We start from the raw sequence: 21,620 nt of genomic DNA on the forward strand, positions 1-21,620 counted from the left end.
GAAACAATTTACCAGCCAAAGGTAATCTAGAAGATCGCTTGAAAAGATTTGTCCTGATTGGCGGGAACAGACCAGTGCAAACAGGGATAGAACCAGAGACTAGCATATATATTGAACAAACTGAGTGGAGGTAGTCTCTGTTGTTGGAAAATTTACAGAGAGGACTCTACCATAGATTGACTGTTCTGCTTTGGTTGCAAAGCAGTAGACCAGCAGAGAAATTAAAGCCAAAGGTAGAGGGTATTCTAAAAAATGCCAGAGCCTAACAGGATCTGGCTATACCCACCCCAAACCACAAGTTAGTGAACCAGCATGGGCCATAGCACAGCTGTGCAGCGCGCATTCTGCAGCATGAGGCTTGCTTGGGGCAGTCACAAATCTGCACAGCAGGGGGGGTGCAGCCTGGGGCAGCCTCTAATCTGCAGTGTGGGGCTCGGCCTGGGGCAATAGAACTTCCACAACACAACTGTGCTCCCCAGGGCAGAGACACTTCTGGTGCTGTGTGGGGCCGGGCAACTGCTAATACCCACAGCAGGCTTTTGGCTGGAGTAGTGACACATTCGCTGCTCAGCTGTTAGCCCCAGGGCAGTTGCTAATCCACACAAGCCGGCCTCTTAGCAAGGCACTTCCACAGCTTAGTCCATGCTACCCAGGCCTGAGTCACTTCCAGTGTGGAACTTTTCCCAGAGCACTCCCGCAGCTTGGCCACTCTTTGCAGCCCATTGGCAGGATAGCTACTGTCCATATATACCTATCCCTGTTCTGCAGAGGAAGCTGGTAACCTTCTTGCCCTGAAGGCAATCCCTAAAGGCTATAAAAATGAGTAAAAAAATCAAAAGGACAATTGCTAGTTTCTATACAGAAAGAGAACAAGTTTTCAAACCCAAGGAGACTACAAGCAGACAGTCTCCAGACAAAACCACAAAGGGGCATGTAACCTGGTCCCTATCACACAAGGTTCTCGTAGAAGAAACTATAAAAAATATTAAAAGAAAGCTAGAAGAAAAATGGGGAAAGGAAAGAGAAGCTATGCAAGAGAGTAACAACTTCCTGAAATGTGAATTGGAAAAGGTAAAGAACTCCCAAGAAAATAGAATTTGTGAATTGGAAAAAGAAAATAACTCAGTAAAAAAAATTAGCGAAATGGAAAAAATTTTCATAGAGCAAAACAACTCATTTAAAAACTCAATTGGCCATATATAAAAGAAGTAAAGAAAAAGCTAATAAAGAAAATAACTCATTAAAAATGAGAACTAAACAAATAGAAATGAATGATATTTGAGACATCAAGAATCATTCAAGCAAAACCAAAAAAAAATTAAAAAAATAGGAAAAATGTTAAATATCTATTTGGAAAAATAACAGACCTGGAAAATAGATCTAGAGAGATAATCTGAAGATTATAGGACTTTCCAAAAATTATTATGAAAAAAGAACCTAGATACTATTTTACAGGAAATCATCAAAGAGAACTGAGCAGATGTAATAGAATCAGAAGGGAAAATAGGCACTGAAAGAATTCATCAAACACCTTCTGAAAAAGACCCTAAAATAAAAACTCAAAGGAAAATTGTTACTAAATTTCAGAACTATCACACTAAAGAAAAAATATTACAAGCAGCTAGAAAAAAATAATTCAAATACCGAGGTGCCACAATAAGGATCACTCAGGATCTAGCTGCTTCCACATTAAAAGATCAAAGGGGCTAGGATCTGATATTCTGAAAGCAAAAGAACTTGGAATGCAGTCAAGAATAAACTATCCAGCTAAGCTAAGCATTTTCTTCAAAGGAAGAAGATGGACATTTAATGAAACAGATGAATTCCATTTGTTTCTAAGGAAAAAACCAGAACTAAACAAAAAATTTGGTCTCCAACCATAGGACTCAAGAGAAGCAGAAAAAACTAAAAAGAACTCTTGAGAACTGTATTTCTGTTGTGGATATACATAAAGAGTACATGTACAATTTGATTTTATTGATATAACATAAAAAGGGAAGTAGAAATGGAAAGGGGATAATGTCAGAAAAAGGGAAAAGGGGAGATAATAAAAAGGGAAACTACATCCCATGAAGAGGTAAAGGAAATCTATCATATCTGAAGGTATTTAGAGAGGGGGAGGAACATTGTGTGAATCTTACTCTCATCAGAGTTGGCTCAAAGAGAAAATAATTGACATGTTTAGTTTACAGAGAAATGTCTCTCACCTCATTAAAATGTGGGAGAGGAAAAGGAAAAGAATAATAGGGAAGGGTACAAGAAAGGGGAAGGCATTCAAAGGGGTTGGGAGGGATCCTAAAGAGGGAGAGCTGTGTGATGCAAGTGGTGCCCATAAGTTTAATACTGGGAAAGGGGATGGGGGGGGGTAAGAAAAAGAAAAGCATAATCTTATGATGGCAGGAAATACAGAATAAGTCATTTTAACCATAAATGTGAATGGGATGAACTCTCCCATAAAGCAGAAGTGGATAGGAGACTGGATCAAAAGTCAGAACCCTACAATATGTTGTTTACAGGAAACACATTTAAAGCAGAAAGATACATAAAAAGGAAAGGGAAAAGGCTAGAGCAGAAGCTATTATGCTTCAGGTGAAGTCAAAAAAGCAGGAGTAGCCATCCTTATGTCAGACCAAGCAAAAGCAAAAATTGATCTAATGAAAAGAGATAAGGAAGAAAACTATATCTTGCTAAAGGGTAGCATAGACAATGAAGCAATAACAATACTAAACATATATGCACCAAGTGGTATAGACCTAAATCTTGTACTCTCAGAATTAGATAAATCAAACCACAAAACAAATAAGAAATAAATTAAAGAGGTAAATAGAATATTAGAAAAATTAGATGTGATAGATCTTTGGAGAAAAACTGAATGGTGACAGAAAGGAGTATACTTTCTTTTCAGCAGTTCATGGAACCTATACAAAAGTTGACCATATATTAGAACATAAAGACCTCAAAATTAAATTCAGGAAGGCAGAAATAGTAAATGCTTTCTTTTCAGATCACAATGCAATAAAAACTATGTTCAACAAAAAGCTAGGGGTAAATAGACTGAAAAGTAATTGGAAAATAAGTAATCTCATCTTAAAGAAGGATTAGTAAAACAGCAAATTATAGACACAATTAATAATTTCACTCAAGATAATGACAAAAATGAGACATCATACTAAAATTTGTGGGATGCAGCTAAAGCAGTAATAAGGGGAAATTTTATATCTTTAGAGGCTTATTTGAATAACATAGAGAAAGAGAAGATCAATGAATTGGGCTTGCAACTAAAAAAGCTAGAAAAAGACCAAATTAAAGACCCCCCAATCAAATACTGAACTTTAAATTCTAAAATTAAAAGGAGAAATTAATATTGAAAGTAAAGAAAAAAGCTATTGAATTAATAAATAAAATTAAGAGTTGGTTTTATGAAAAAACCAATAAAATAGATAAACCTTTGGTAAATCTGATTAGAAAAAGGAAAGAGGAAAATCAAATTATTAGCCTTAAAAATGAAAAGGGAGAACTTTCCACCAATGAAGAGGAAATTAGAAAAATAATAAGGAGTTACTTTGCCCAACTTTATACCAATAAATTTGATAACCTTAGTGAAATGGATGACTACTTCCAAAAATGTAGGGTTCCCAGATTAACACATGAGGAAGTAAATTGCTTAAATAGTCCAATTTCAGAAAAAACAAACAAACAGAACAAGCTATTAATCAACTCCATATGAAAAAATCCCCAGAACCAGATGGATTTACATGTGAATTTTACCAAACTTTTAAGGAACAATTAGCCCCAATGCTATATAAACTATTTGGAAAAATAGGGAATGAAGGAGTCCTACCAAATTCATTTTATGACACAAACATAAAATGTTTACTGATACCTAAACCAGATAGGTTGAAAACAGTGAAAGAAAATTATAGACCAATCTCCCTTGTGAATATTGATGCTAAAATCTTAAAGAAGATATTAGCAAAAAGACTACAGAAAATCATGCCCAGGATAATATACCATGATCAAGTAGGATTTATACCAGTAATGCAGGGCTGGTTCAATATTAGGAAAACTATTAGTATAATTGACTATATCAATAATCAAATGAACAAAAACCATATGATCATCTCAATAGATGCAGAAAAAGCATTTGATGTCATAGAACCAGAGGACCAAACAAGTAGCAAAATAGTTCACAAATTACCTCAGGAAAAAGATCCCCATTCTATTCTTCTTCCTGTTTGGTCTCTCACCCTTTCTCTTCTCAGGTGTTTTGAGGTAAAATCTCTTATAAAAAAAGAAATGGAAAGTAGTATGGATCAAAAATCATAACTCTACAATTTATTGATTATACATATTGAAGTAGAGAGATACATAGTGTATAAAGGATAAGGGGCTGGAGCAGAATCTGTTATACTTTAGCTGAAGTAAAAAAAAAAAAAAAAAAAAGGCAGCAGTTAGCAGTCCTGATCTCAGACAAAGGAAATGCAAAAATAGACCAAAATATTTTAAATATAATTTATTTTTTAAACTTTTTATAGCTTTTTGTTGTTCCAAATACATGCAAAGAGCGCTTTCAACATTCCCCATTGCAAAACCCTGTGTTTCATCTTTTTCCCCTTCCCTCTCCCAATCCCCTCCATAAACAGCAAGCAATCCGATGTAAGTTAAACACATGCAATTCTTTTAAACATATTTCCATATTTGTCATGTTGTACAAGAAAAATCAGATCAAAAAGTGAAAGAAAAAAACATGAGAACAAAAGGAGGCAAAAAATAACTTTTAAAAAGAAGGTAAAAATATTGTTTTTATCCACATTCAGTCTCTGTAGTTCTTTCTCTGGATGCCGATGACTTTTTCCATCACAAGTTCATTGGAATTGCCCTGAATCACCTTATTGTTGAAAAGAGCCAAGTCCATCACATTTGATTTATGTCCTCTAGAAATTTCCTTCTCCACATATCTGAAAATCCACTGTTCTCCTAATTTACTAATAATATCATTTTTGAAATTAATAACCCATGTTGACCTTATCTTGGTATAGGGTGTTAGGTTTTTTTGGTCAATGCCTAGTTTCTGCCATACTAAATTCCAATTTATCCAACAATTTTTGTCAAATAATGAGTATTTATCCCAGAAACTGGAGTCTTTGGGTTTGTCAAACACTAGATTACTATAATCATCAACTATTGTGTCATGTGAACCTAACCTATTCCACTGATACATTACTGTATTTCTTAGGCAATATAAATAGTTTTGATGATCACTGCTTTATAATATAGTTTTAGGTTTAGTACAGTCTTTGTTTGTATTTTTTCATTAATTCCCTTGAAATTATTGACCTTTTGTTCTTTCCAATGAATTTTTAAATTTTTTTAAAATTTTTTTCTACTTCTATAAAATAATTTGTTGACAGTTTGTTTGGTATATCGATTAATAAGTAGATCAATTTAGGTAGAATTGTAGTTTATATTATATTATATTTATTATATATTAGTATACATTATGTTATATTATATTATATATGTTATATATCATATAATCATATAATATGTTAGATTGTATTGTATTGTATTGTATTATGCTACATTAGCTTGGCCTACCCATGAGCACTTGATATTCTCTCCATTGTTTAGAACTAAAAATGTTTTGCAATTCTGTTCTTATAGTTCCTGGTTTTGTCTTATCAGGTAGACTCAAATATTTTATATTATCTTCATCTATTTAAAATGGAATTTCTCTATTTCTTACTGCTGGACTTTGTTGACAATGTATAGGAATGGCAATGATTTATGTGGATTTATTTTGTATCCTGCAATCTTGCTACAGTTGTTAGTTGTTTCTAGTAGTTTTTTAGTTGATTCTCTAGGATTTTCTAAGTTTACCATCATATGATCTACAAAAAGTCACAATTTTGTTTCCTTATTACCTCCTCTAATTTCTTTAATAACTTTTTCTTTTCTTATTGCTACAGGTAACATTTCTAATACAATATTGGATAGCAGCGGTGATAATGGTCAACCTTTGTTTCACCCCTGATCTTACTGGGAATGCTTCTAGTATCTTTCCATTACATATGAGCACCCAGATTTTTATTTTTTAAATTAAAAAATATGTTTCTTATTTGTTATTGAAATCTAATAGGTTAAGGAGAATATTTTGCTTATTTAAAATTATAAATGTTTTTGTAATTTTCTGATCACAAAGGGAATTTCATAATGAAAGACATTCAGAAAATAATGTAATATATGTCAATATAGAGAAAATTAGGCTCATGCAAATTGATAATCCTTGATAAAGATCTCCACGTTTCTGCTGGAATAAGTGGGGAAACTGAACCAAAGAATTCACCTATCTCTATTCTTTTCTTTTTTAAAAGAGAAAATGCTTCAATCCACTTAGACACAATCAGTTCTTTTTTTGCCTACAACTAGATTTTTCATCATAAGCCATTCAGAATAATCGTGGAACATTCAAATAGAAAGTCATTCATCTTTCTTTCATACAAAGTCATCTAAGAAAATTCCTATTGCTTTGTTTACAGTATATTGTGTTTTGCTTGAGTTCAAGGAGGAATTTCCAGGTTTTTTTTTTCCCTAAGAGCATCCTGCTTATCATTTCCCTTTAACAATAATATTTCTTTATAAACCCACACTATAGTTTATTGAGCCATTCCCCAATTTACACTTTTTTTTGCTCTGAGAAGAGAATTGCTATGAATATTTTTTATGCATACAGGTCATTTCCCATTTTTTTAATCTCTTTGGTATTAATACCAAGTAATAGTGATGTTAGGTCAAAGGATATGGATAAATATATAGCCCGTTGAGTTCATATCATATTTTTGATCATTTATCATTTGGAGCATAACTCATTTTTTTAAATAAATTTGACTCAGTTCTCTCTATTTGAGAAATGAGTCCTGATTAGAGAAACTTGCTTTGAAATTCTTTTTACAATTATTATTGCTAACTATATCAAAAATTATGTACAGTTGGATAGCTCTTTGGACAGTTCCAAATTACTCTCCAGAATGATTAGATCAGTTCCCAACTTCACCAACGGTGCCTTAGTGTCCCAGCTTTCCCACAAGTCTCCAAAATTTATCATTATCTGTTCCTGGCATCTTAGACAATCTGAGAGATATGTAGTGGTACTTCAGAGTTGCCTTAATTTGAATTTTTCTGATCTATAGTGATTCAGAACACTTTTTCCATATGACTAGAAATTGTTTTAATTTCTTCTGAAAATTGCCATTTGGTCATTTATCAATCAGAGAATGTTTTGTATTATTAATTTGAGTCAATTCTCTACATATTTTAGAAATAAAGCCTTTATCAGAATCCTTACATCCTTGGATATAAATCCTCCCCCCCTTTTTCTCCTCCCCTCATTATTTTGTCTGCATTGGTTTTATTTGTACAACTATTTTTAATTTAATATGCTCAGAATCGTGCATTTATATTTCATACTGCCATAAATGATCCCCTTCTCCACAGATCTGAGAAGTAGACTATCCTTTGTTCTTCTAGCACCATAAATAGAGCTTCAATGAGCCACTCGAGAGTTTTTACTTTGGAATATTGTCAGGTGTTGGAGAGAGCATTCTGAGAGGAAGCCCACAGGCAAGAGAGATTCATTGCATCTTCCACCTTGGTGCTGGCTGGAGGCAGAAGAAAGCAGAGGCAGAAGCCAAGGACAAAGCTGCAAGAGCTCTTGGAACCAAGCAGAAAGATAGGCCTCTTAGAAAAACTAATGGGGCTATTTTGGAAGGAGAAAATAAATATTTGCATTTTATCAGCTGACTGCATTTTGGGTGATTATTTATTTTTAACTGAAACTAAGGCTGCCTCCAGAAAACCTCCCTGAGAAACCCTTGCCCAGAGAGAACCATCTTCTTATATTCTAAAGAAGAAAAAGCACCAACACACACACACACACACACACACACACACACACACACACACACACACACTTATTCCCTTCCCTTCAAATGACTGACTTTTATCATTACTTTTGTCCAGTTCTATGAAGTGTCTTTATAGTATTTTGAGTAAAATGACATCAAATTTGTAATTTGTTTAAGTAATTTCATTATATTGAAATAAAGTAAGTTATTTGATAATAATTTAAAGAGCCCTTCAATGATTTGACATTCATTATTTCTTTAAAGACCATATTGTGATTATATTTGTCTTAAATTCTGATAAATGGACTCATCAGAATTTTATGGATTTTGTAGTTATTTTGAAAGGGACTTAATTTCCTATTATTTCATCTTGTATTCTGGTATTGCTGTTTAGAAATGATGAAAATTATTTTGTGGATTTGTTTTGTTGTAATACATAATGAAATTATTAGTTATTTGAACTTGCTTGTTTACTTATTCTCTGGAAATTTATTTATTTTTAAATAATATTTTATTTTTTCCCAGTTACTTGTCAAGAATATTTTTAGCATTCTTTGTCATGGAGGGGGGAGGTTAAGGTAATTGTGGTTACCTAGGGTCACACATAGCTCGCAAATGTTAAGTATCTTAGGCCAGATTTAACCTTAAGTCCTGACTCTAGGGTCAGTGCTCTTATCTATCTAGGTGCCCTTTTTAGCATTCATTTTTACAAGATTTTAATTTCAAACTTTTCCCCTTTCCTCCTCTCTCATCTCCTTTTCTGAAGATAGGCATTTTGCTATATTCTATACATCTACTATCATATAAAATATATTTCTATATTAGTCACATTTGTAAAAAAAACAGATCAAAAGAGGAAAAAACATGTGAACATATAAAGTAAGTGAAAAAGATGCTTCAATTTACATTCTGAGTCCTTTAGTTCCTCATCTGCTTCTGGATAGCATTTTCTTTCATGTGTCCTTTGTATTTATCTTGGACCACTATGTTGCTGAGAACTGAAGCAATAATAGTTCATCATTATACAATATTGCTGATGCTATAAACAAAGTTCCCCCGATTTTGCTCATTTTACTTTGCATCAGTTCATACAGGTCTTTCTGGAATCTGACAGTTCATCATTTCTTATTGCACAATAGAATTCCATTACATTCATCACCTGTGATTTTATGGAGGAGATTTTTAGCTTATACCCATTACAGATGATGCTTGCAATGGTTTTACATAGACACTGTTTATCATTTTAAGAAATACTTCCTTTATTCTTGTGGTTTTTGATGTTTTGTAATAGGAATAAATGTTGCATTTTGTCAATAGCTTTTTCAGCATCAATTAAGATAATTATATGATTTCTGTTTTATTATTGAGATAGTCAATAAGTTGGTAGTTTTCCAAATATCGAACTAATCCTGTATTCCTGGTATATATATATATATATATATATATATATATATATATATATATAGTCCAAGATTCTTCTCATAAGTTATAGTGTTGAATATTTTGGCATGTACAAGTATGTTTTACCATAGGGGTAGGCTTTTCTCTAAATATGGTACTTTTATGCCATTAAGTCATCAAAATTAAGAGTGGTAGAGAGGAGGAAACATAAATGTATTTTCATTTACATCTTTCTCATCTTTCTCTCTTATTAAAAAAAAAAAGTCTTCTATCAAGGCTTTTAAAAACCTTTACTGCAATTACACAAGATTGCTTTGGTACAAAACCAAGGGTAGTATAGACTATTCATGTACTAAGACAATGGCTTTAGAAAAGGTACATCTCAAAGGTGAACTTGAATGAAATATCAAAGAAATCTAGTGTGGTCACTGAAGAATAAGAGGGAGAGAGGAAAAAATGAAAATTTGTATTTCTTACATGATCACTTATTAGATACATGAGCCTGGACAAGTCATTTAATCCTGTTTACCTCACTTTATTCATCTATAAAATGAGCTGGAGAAGGAAATAGCAGACTACTACAGTTATCTTTGCCAAGAAAATCCCAATGGGAGGCAGAGCCAAGATGGCGGAGAAGGCAAACAAGACTTTCTAAGCACTTCTCATTCCCCTCATAACCAACTATTTTATCCAGCCTCAGAAATAGTTCTTCACTGCTTAAATTCATGAAGATCAGAAGCATACAACTTACCAGCTGAAGTCAATCTGGAAGATCGCCAGGAAAGGTTTGTCCTGAGGGGCCAGGAACAGACTAGAGCAGGCAGCCAGAGACGAGCATCCTGAGCAGACCACGGACGGGGGTGATCTCTGTGGCTAGAGAAGTTATAGAGACCACTTTGCTATAGGCTAACTGCTCTGCCTTGATTACAAAGCAGTAAACTGGAAGAGAAATTAAAGCCTAAAACAGAGGGTACTCTAAAAAATGCCAGAACCTAACAAGATCTGGCTGTAGCTACTCAAACCTGGAAGTGACTCAGGCAGATTGAAACTCAGCCCTGCAGCCGCATGCTGCAGTTCGGGGCTTTTGCGGGGGCAGTTACAAACCCACACAGCAGTGGGGCACAGCCTGGGCAGCCTGTAATCAGCACAGTGGGGGGCTGGGCCTGGGGCAATAGAACTTCCCCAACAGGACTGTGCTTCCCAGGGCAGAGACATTTCTGGTCCCTGCAAATCCATTCACTGCTCAACTGCTAATACCCACAGCCCCAGGGCAGGATTTGGCTTGGTATAGTGAACTCTCACTGCTCAAGGGCTAGCCCCAGGGCAGTCATTATCTCACACAGCAGGGCTTCTTTGCAGAGTACTTTCCCAGCTCTGCCCTCAGGCCTGAGTTACTTCTGGGTGGGGAACTCTTTCCCAGAGCACTCCATTACCTCGCTGCTTTTTGCAGCCGGCTAGCTGGACAGCTACCTGTCCCTACACCTTTCACTGCTCTGCAGAGGAAGCTGGTAACCTCCTGGCCCTGAAGGCAGACCCTACAGGCTTTAACAAAATGAGTAAGAAAATCAAAAGGACAATTGATAGTTTCTATTCAGAAAGAGAACAGCTTTTCAACCCTGAAGAGACTAATAGCAGACAGTCTCCAGACAATTGTTGGTCCCCAATACAAAAGGCTCTCCTAGAAGAGACTATTAAAAACCTTAAAAGAGAACTAGAAGAAAAATGGGGAAAGGAAAGAGAAGCTATGCAAGAGAGTACAGAAAAGACATATAATTCACTGAAAGAAAAAATTTGATAAAGTGGAAAAAGAAAACAACTTCCTGAAATGTGCATTGGAAAAGGTAAAAAACTCCCAAGAAGTGCAGGGAAACAGAATTTGTGAGTTGGAGAAAGAAAATAACTCACTAAAAAAAAAATTAGTGAAATGGAAAAAAATTCCATAGAGCAAAAGGACTCATTTAAAAATTCAATTGGACATATAAAAAAGAAGTAAAAAAAGCTAATGAAGAAAATAACTCACTAAAAATCAGAACTGAACAAATAGAAGTGACTGATTCATTAAGACAGGAAGAATCAGTCAAGCAAAACCAAAAAAATGAAAGATTGGAAAACAAATGTCAAATATTTACTTGGAAAAACAACAGACCTGGAAAATAGATCTAGGAGAGATAACCTAAAGATCATTGGACTACCCGAAAATTATGATGAAAAAAAGAGCCTAGATACTATTTTACAAGAAATCATTAAAGAGAACTGCCTAGAAGTAATAGAACCAGAAGGTAAAATAGGCGTTGAAAAAAATCCATTGAACACCTTCTGAAAAAGACCCTAAAATAAAGACTTTGAGGAATATTGTGGCCAAATTTCAGAATTTTCAGACTAAAGAAAAAATTCTACAAGCAGCCAGGAAAAAACAGTTCAAATACCAAGGTGCCACAATATGGGTTACACAAGATCTGACTGCCTCAACATTAAAGGATCAAAGGGCCTGGAATTTGATATTCCAAAGGGCAAAAGAACTTGGAATGCAGCCAAGAATAAACTGCCCAGCTAAGCTGAGCATTTTTTTCCATGGAAGAAGATGGACCTTTAATGAAACAGAGGAATTCCATCTGTTTCTAAAGAAAAAAACAGACTTAAATAAAAAATTTGATCTCCAACAACAGAACTCAAGACAAGTAGAAAAAGGTAAAAGGAACTCTTGAGAACTGTATTTCTGTTGTGGATATACATAAAAACCACATGTATAATTTGATTTTACTGATATAGCATAAAAAAGGGAAGTAGAAATGGAAAGGGGATAATGGCAGAAAAAGGAAAAAGGGGAGATAAAAAGAGGGAAACTACATGTGACGATTAGCAAAGGAAACCTATCATATCTCAGGGAACTTAGAGAGGGGGAGGAACATTGTGTGAATCTTACTCTCATCAGAGTTGGCTCAAAGAGGAAATAATATATTTGTTTTACAGAGAATCTTCCCTCACCTCATTAAAAAGTGGGAGAGGAAAAGGGAAAAGGAAAAAGAGCAATAAGGGAAGGGTACAAGAAAGGGAAAGGGATTCAAAGGGAAGAGGGAGGGATACTAAAGAGGGAGAGCTGGGTGACGCAAGTGGGACCAATAAGTTTAATATTAAGGAAGGGGGGAAGGAGGGCAAGAAAAAGGAAAGCATAATCTGGGGATATTAGGCAGGAAATACAGAATTAGTAATTTTAACTGTAAATGTGAATTGGATGAACTCCCCCATAAAGAGGAGGCGGATAGCAGACTGGATCAAAAGTCAAAACCCTGCAATATGTTGTTTACAGGAAACACATTTAAAACAGGGAGATACATACAGAGTAAAGGTAAAAGGCTGGAGCAGAATCTATTATGCTTCAGGTGAAGTCAAAAAAGCAGGGGTAGCCATCCTTATCTCAGATCAAGTAAAAGCAAAAATTGACCTAATTAAAAGAGATAAAGAAGGAAACTATATCTTGCTAAAAGGTACCATAGACAATGAAGCAATATCAGTATTAAACATATATGCACCAGGTGGTATAGCATCTAACTTCCTAAAGGAGAAGTTAAGAGAGTTGCGAGAAGAAATAGACAGCAAAACTATAATAGTGGTAGATCTCAATCTTGCATTCTCAGATTTAGATAAATCAAATCACAAAACAAATAAGAAAGAAATTAAAGAGGTAAATAGAATATTAGAAAAATTAGGTATGATAGATAGATCTCTGGAGAAAACTGAATGGTGACAGAAAGGAGTATACTTTCTTCTCAGCAGTTCATGGAACCTACACAAAAATTGACCATATATTAGGACATAAAGACCTCAAAATTAAATGCAGGAAGGCAGAAATAGTAAATGCTTTCTTTTCAGATCACAATGCAATAAAAACTACATTCAACAAAAAGTTAAGTGTAAATAGATCAAAAAGTAATTGGAAACTAAATAATCTCATTTTAAAGAATGATTGGGTGAAACAGCAAATTATAGACACAATTAATAATTTCACTCAAACTTACACGAACTGATGCTGAGTGAAATGAGCAGGACCAGGAGATCATTATATACTTCAACAACAATACTATATGATGTTCTGATGGACCTGGCCATCCTCAGCAATGAGATCAACCAAATCATTTCCAATGGAGCAGTAATGAACTGAACCAGCTACGCCCAGAGAAAGAGCTCTGGGAGATGACTAAAAACCATTACATTGAATTCCCAATCCCTATATTTATGCCCAACTGCATTTTTGATTTCCTTCACAAGCTAATTGTACAATATTTCAGAGTCTGATTCTTTTTGTACAGCAAAATAACGGTTTGGTCATGTATACTTATTGTGTATCTAATTTATATTTTAATATATTTAACATCTACTGATCATTCTGCCATCTGGGGGAGGGGGTGGGGTCTAAGAGGTGAAAAATTGGAACAAGAGGTTTGGCAGTTGTTAATGCTGTAAAGTTACCCATGCATATAACCTGTAAATAAAAGGCTATTAAATAAAAAAAGCAAAAAAAATAATTTCACTCAATATAATGACAATGGTGAGACATCATACCAAAATTTGTGAGATGTAGCCAAAGTGAGTGCATTTAAAGGTAATAAGGGGAAATTTTATATCCTTAGAAGCTTACTTGAACAAAATAGAGAAAGCGAAGGTCAATGAATTGGACTTGCAACTTAAAAATCTAGAAAAAGACCAAATTAAAACCCCCCAATCAATTACTAAACTTGAAATTCTAAAATTAAAAGGAGAAATTAATAATATTGAAAGTAAAAAAAACTATTGAACTAATAAATAAAACTGAGTTGGTTTTATGAAAAAAACAATAAAATTGATAACCCTTTGGTAAATATGATTAGAAAAAGGAGAGAGGAAAATCAAATTAGTAGTCTAAAAATGAAAAAGGAGAACTGTGCACCAATGAAGAGGAAATTAAAGAAATAATAAGCGTTACTTTGCCCAACTTTATGCCAATAAATTTGATAACCTAAGTGAAATGGATGACTATCTCCAAAATATAGGCTTCCCAGATTATCAGAAGAGGAAGTAAATTGTTTAAATAGTCCCATTTCAGAAAAAGAAATAGAACAAGCTATTAATCAACTCCCCTAAAAAATCCCTTTGGACCAGATGGATTTACATGGAATTTACCAAACATTCAAAGAACAATTAGTCCCAATGCTTTGTAAACTTTTGAAAAAATAGGGAATGAAAGAGTTCCCCCAACCAAATTCTTTTTTGAGAAAGAAAATTATAGACCATTCTCTCTAACAATAATGATGCTTAAATCTTAAAAAATATTAGCAAAAAAGACACAGAAAATCATCCGGGATAATACAATGATTAAGTAGGATTTATACAGGAATGCAGGACTGGTTCAATATTAGGAAAACTATCAGTAAATTGGCCATATTAATAACCAAATTAAAAAAACCATATGATCATTCAATAGATGCAGAAAAAGCATTTGATAAAATCCAACATCCCCATTAAAAAACACTTGAGATAAGGAATAAATGGACTTTTCCTTAAATAATCAGTAGTATCCATCATATGTAAGGGGACAAACTGCAACCTTCCCGTAAGATCAGGAGTGAAACAAGGTTGCCCTCATCACCATTAATTTAAATTGTATTAGAAACAGGTTGACAATAAGAGCTGAGAAAGAGATTAAAGGAGTAAGAATAGGCAATGAGAAACCAAATTATCACCTCCTGTGATATGATGGTATACTTAGAGAACCCCAGAGATTCTACTAAAAAAGTTATTAGAAATAATTCCAAACTTTAGCAAAGTTGTTGGTTATAAAATAAACCCAATAAGTCATCATCATTCTTATTACAAAAAAATCCAACGCAGAGTTAAAAAGACAAATTCCATTTAAAGTAACTACATAGTAAAAATATTTAGAATCTTTCCAAGGGAAAATCAGAAACTTTATGACCAAAACTACAAAACTCTTCCACACAAAAAGTCTGATCTAACCAAATGGAAAAATATTAAATGTTTTGGATTTGGGGGAAAATAATAAAGATGAAATTACCTAAACTAATCTATTTATTTAGCGCATACCAATCAGATCCCCAAAAAAACTATTTTAATGAATGAAAATAACAACAAAGTTTTATATGGAAAACAAAAGGTCAAGAATTTCAAGGAATTAATGAAAAAAAAATCAAATGAACGTGGCTAACGTACCAGATCTAAAATTATATTATAAAGCAGTGGTTTATAAAACCACTGGTATTGGCTAAGAAATAGACTAGTTGATCAATGGAATGGTTGGTTCAAAGGACCAAAAAATAATTTTATTAGTGTTTGACAAACCCAAAGACCCCAGTTTTGGGGTAAGAATGCAATTTGACAAAAATTTCTGGGAAAATTGGAAATTAGTATGGCAGAAACAGGCATTGACCCACACTCAACACGGTACAAAGATAAGGTCAAAATGGGTTCTGATCTACCCATAAAGAATGAGATTATAAAAAATTGAAGGCATAGGATGTTTACCTCCTAGACCTGTGGAAGGGAAGGAATTTATGACCAAAAGGAACTAAGTTACAACAAAAATAGAAAATTTTGGATTATATCAAATTGAAAAGTTTTTGTACAAACAAATTAATGCAGGCAAGATTAGAAGGAAACAATAAACGGGAAAAAATTTTTCCAGTCAAACTTCTGATAAAGGCCTCATTTCAAAAATAGAAATTATTTAATTTATAAGAAGCCTTTCTTCCAATTGATAAATGGTCAAAGGTTAAACAGACAATTTTAGATGAGAAATTAAAACTTTACCACTATAGAAAAGGTTCCTCATTATTAATCAGAGAAATGCAAATTAAGGCAACACTGAAATACCACTACACACCTGTCAGATTGGCTAGAATGACAAGGACAGGTAATGCAGAAAGTTGGAGGGGATGTGGGAAAACAGGGACACTGCTATATTGTTGGTGGAGTTGTGATCACATCCAGCCATTCTGGAGAGCAATTTGGAACCATGTTCAAAAAGTTATCAAACTGTGCATACCCTTTGTTCCAGCAGGGTTTCTACTGGGCTTATACCCCAAAGAGATACTAAAGAATGGAAAAGGACCTGTATGTGCAAAATGTTTGTGCGCCCTGTTTTTGGGGCTAGAAGCTGGAAAATTAATGGATGCCCATCAATTGGAGAATGGTCAGAAATTTGGGTATTGAATGTTATGCAATATTATTGTTCTGAAGAAACGACCAACAGAATGAATACAGAGAGGGATTGGCAAGACAATTAACTGATGCTGAGGAAATGAGCAAAAGGAGATCATTATATACCTCAACATGTTGAGGATGTATTCTGATGGAAGTGGTTCCTTCGAAAAGAGAAGATCTTGCCAATTTCAATTGATCAAAGATGGAAAACAAACCAAAGAAAGAACACTGAAATGAATTAAATACTTTTGCATTTTTGTTCTCCTTCCCGGGTTATTTATACCTTCTAAATCCAATTCTCCCTGAGCAACAAGAGAAATGTTTGGTTCTGCACAGATATATTGTATCTAAGATCCCTCCCATCTAACATCTGGGGGGAGGGAGTGGAGGGAGGGAGGGGAAAAATCGCAACAGAAAGGAGTACAAGGGATAATGTTGTAAAAAATTACCCTGGCATGGGTTCTGCCAATAAAAAGTTATTAAAAAAAAAAAGAAAATCCCGACGGACCCATGAAGAGTTGGACACAATTGAACAATTGTTGGGGTATTGAAGTGTGTTTTGTGCATGTGTCTGAAAGAGCTAGAATTGGTTTCTACTTAGAAAAATGGAGCCCTTGGAATCACGGGGAGAAGGTACTATCTGGTCTAGTTTGTTGCAATTTGAAAGTTAACTAAAATGGAATACTTACTGAGGCAGACTTGGCTGCAGATTAGAGAAATGAAGGCATTTGTTGCTGTTTGCACTGTTTTCCAGCTGAAAAAAACTTTCTTGTTAGCTGTCAACAATGTCACTTCCACATTTTAATGTGATGGGTTTTTACTGCTGCTTATTTTGAAAGAGGTGATAATTAATCTTCCCACATTTAAGCATTGCAAACATTTCCATTTCAAATGAGATAAGAATGAAGTTGAACTACCCACACTTACATTTTAGATAGTTTTGGATCTCACAATTTGATTGAACTGAATTTTTTTCATGGCATTGACGTTATCAATAATAAGTTATAAGGTATTATTTTTAATGGACATCTCCACAATAGTGTGCTGACTCATCCTAAGATGGAAGGATAAAATATTTTGGGGGAATGTTTTAACATCTTGGTCTTGCTTACTTTATTTTCTTTATTATTTATTATTAATAAAATTATCTTGGATCTGTGATTCTCTCACTTTGAGACCCCAGTTTTTATTTTTCTTGTTCTTCTCTTTTCTTCCTCTTTTCCTTCTTCTCTTCCTCCTTTTTCTTCTTTCATTTTCTTCTTCATTTCCCATGTACTACAAACATCCTTTCATACCCTAGATAATTCAACCATTAAACTACTGGAAAGAGAGTATTAGAATGAGCAAAATCCATTCTCACAATTTCCCTGAAAAAATATAGAAAATTGAAAAAATAATATTTTATTAGATGTCACAATACTGAAAACTCACAACCTTCATACTTTGTGAAATGCAAAATTTTTAAGTATATCAAATTAAAACTCTCTGCATACAGGATAAAGTACACATTATTTTCTTTGCTACTATTTTTATGAAAATATTTTCTGTGAGCTTATAGAAGATAAGTTTAAATGCCAACACTCTTATTCATTTACAAAAATGATTATTTTATCTATCTGCACAATCGTCTGCCAAATATTAGACAAACTAAAAAGAGGGGAGTCACTTGTTCTATGCTGTTTTGTCTAAATGTCATCAAATATAAAATGAAAGAATAAAATAAGAACAGCTGACATTCATAGATATTTCAGGTTTTCAAAGTGCTCCATCATATTATCTCAACAAAAATATTGTGAGATCTGTGCCATTATTATTTGCAATTTGCAGGTGGTAACACTAGGGTTCAGAGAACTTAGTTAAGTTTAACATGGCAAGTTAGTATCAAGGACAGGAAATTTAAGCTGTCCACACTGCCATTCTGCATTTCATTATTAATTTTGTTGGCAGTAAATAATAATGACAACTTTTTATAATATTTTATAGATTATAATCAGTTTTTCTCCCTAACAATCCAGTAAAGCAGAGAGTGGTTAATTTCTCTAATCTATAGATGAAAAACTGAGGTACACCTAATAAGGATCCAAGCCAGGACATGAAGCCAGGTCTTTTTCAGTTTAAATACTATTTTTTCCACTCTTTTATTATGAAGGTTCTTGTTCCTCTTGCTAGATCGTGAGAGTTGTGTGTTTTTAAAATGCTACTGTTTGGTATTTATCTTAAAGGGCTTTGTAAATTCTCTCTGAAATACTCTTACTCCATTATTAATGGTGATCATATGGCTTGCCCTCACTTGCCAAGGATAGGAAGACTATTAGATTCTAAGAACATAAAGATAAGTAATGGCAGAATCCCTACCACAAAGGGATTTAGCTTATTTAATAACAGAAGACATTTACAAAAAATTCTAATATAAAACTGGTGATAAGTTCAGAAGAGAAATTCAAGGGGAAAAGATGGCAAATTTGACATATTTCCCCTTGGTTATTTCCTATCTCTTCTACCTCATGTTAGGGGGAAGGGACAAGGAAAGACTCAAGTGACAACTAAGATAGGCCTTGAAGATAGAGAAGTATTTTGTCAGATTAAATCAGGGAGAGAATCTATTTCAGGCTTGATGAATAAATATCCAGGCCAAAGAGGAGGAAAGATAGAACTGAGAAATGGCTAATGATTCAAATAGAAACCAGAATATATGAAAATGAAATAGTGTAAAATAATCCTGGAATGGTAGGTTGGAATTATTTTGGAAAGAGTATAATGCTAAATAGTTTGTCTTTTTATACTGTTTGTCAGTGTTAAAACACAATGTAGACACGCAGAATAGGTGTGATCTAAATTGAAGATCCAGAAAATAATCTAAAAATGAATGAGAATAACAAAATCTAGAACAAGTGTTCTCTGGATTGAAGATCGTGAAAATAATCTAGAAAACAATGCGGAGAGAAATACCCAGAATAAGTGTGATCTGGATGGACGATCCCAAATAGAATCTCGAAATGAATGAGAATAAAAAAATCTAGAACAAGTGTCCTCTGCATTGAAGATCCAAAAAAGAATAAAGAAAAGAACATGGACAGAAACACCTAGAAAAAGTGTTATCTAGATGGAGGATACAGAAAGGAATCCAGAACAGAATGAGGATAATAAAATCGAGAACAAGAGTTATCTGAATTGAAGGTCCTGAAAAGGATCTAGATAAAATGATGATAATAAAATCTAGAACAAGAGTTTCCTGGAGGGAAGACCAGGGAAAGAATCCAGAAAAGAACGCAGATAGAAATACCTAGAAAAAGTGTTATCTGGATTGATGATCGAGAAAGGAATCTAGAAATGAATGAGGATAATAAAATAGAGAACAAGTGTTACCTGGATTGAGCATTCAGAAAAGAATCTAGGAAAAAATACGGAAAGAAATACAAAGAAAAAGTGTTATCTAGATGGAGGATCCAGAAAATAATCTAGAAAAGAATGAGAATAAAGAAATCTAGAACCACTACTATATTGATTGAAGATCCACAAAGGAATCTAGAAAAAATTGCAGAGAAAAATACCTAGAACAAGTGTTAACGAGATTAATGATCGAGAAAATAATCTAGAAAAAAATGAGGATAATAAAATCTAGAAAAAGTGTTATCTGGATAGATCCAGAAAAGTATCTACTAAAGAATAAGGATAATTAAAACTGGAAAGAGTGTTATCTGCATTGAAGGTCAAGAACACAATCCAGAAAAAAATACGGATAGAAATACCAAGAAAAAGTGTTATCTAGATTAATGATCCAGAGAAGAATGTACAAAAGAATCAAACACTAGATCTTGTTCTAGGTATTTCTGTCCACATTGGGTCCTAGATTCTTTTCCTGGACTTCAATCGAGATAACACTTGTTCTAGAATTTTATACCCATTCATTTCGAGATTCTTTTCTGGATCTTCAATCCAGATGACAGCTCTTCTGGGTATTTCTGTCTGCATTGGGCTCTAGATTCTTTTCACGGTCTTCAGTCGAGATAACACTTGTTCTAGATTTTTTTATTCTCAATCATTTCGAGATTCTTTTCTGGATCTTCAATCCAGATCTCACCTATTCCGGATATTTCTGTCAGCATTGGGTTCTAGATTATGTTCTCAATCGTTATTCCAGAGAATACTTGTTCTGCATTATTTTATTCTCATTCATTTCAAGATCCTTTTCTGGATCTTCAATCTAAATCTCACCTATTCTAGGTATTTCTGTCAGCATTGGGTTCTAGATTATTTTATCGATCGTTAATCCAGAGAACACTAGATTATTTTATTCTCATTCATTTCAAGATTGTTTTCTGGACCTTTAATCCAGTTCAAATCTATTCTGGGTATTGGTCTCTGCATTGCGTTCTAGATTATTTTCAGGATGGTTGATCCAGACAAAACTTGTTCTAGATTTTTTATTCTCATTCATTTCTAGATTCATTTCTGGATATTTAGTCCAGATCACACCTATTCTGGGTATTTCTGTCCAATTTGTGTTCTAGATTCATTTCACGATATTCCATCCAGAAAACACTTGTTCTAGATTTTTTTATTCTCATTCGTTTCTAGATTGTTTTCTGGATCGCCAATTAAAATCACATTTATTCTGTGTATTTCTGTCCACATTGGATACAAGATTATTTTCACGGTCTTCAGTCGAAAGAACACTTTTCAATTTTTTTCTCATTCATTTCAGTTCTTTTGGATCTTTAATGAATCCACCCTATTTAATTATTTTTGGGTTGGGTTCTTATTTTCAAGATGGTCAATCAGACAAAACTTTTCTAATTTTTATTCTCATTTTTCCAGACCATTTTCGGATCTTATCAATCACAACTATTTGGTATTTCTCTCCCATTTGCATTCTGTTATTTTCAAGATGGTCGACTTTGCTAGATTTTTTATTCTCATCGTTTCTGGTTCTTTCGGGTATTGAAGATCCCAACATATTCGTTTTTCTGCCCCTTTTATTCTAGATTCTTTCAGGATCTTAAAACCAGGCCTTTTTAGATTTTTTATTCTCATTCTTTTCTAGATTCTTTTCGGGATCTTCAATCAAGATCACACCTATTCAGGGTATTTCTGTCCCCATTGGGTTCTAGATTCTTTTCA

The sequence above is a fragment of the Sarcophilus harrisii genome, chromosome 1 (genome assembly GCF_902635505.1).
Source record: "Sarcophilus harrisii chromosome 1, mSarHar1.11, whole genome shotgun sequence".
Taxonomy (NCBI): domain Eukaryota; kingdom Metazoa; phylum Chordata; class Mammalia; order Dasyuromorphia; family Dasyuridae; genus Sarcophilus; species Sarcophilus harrisii.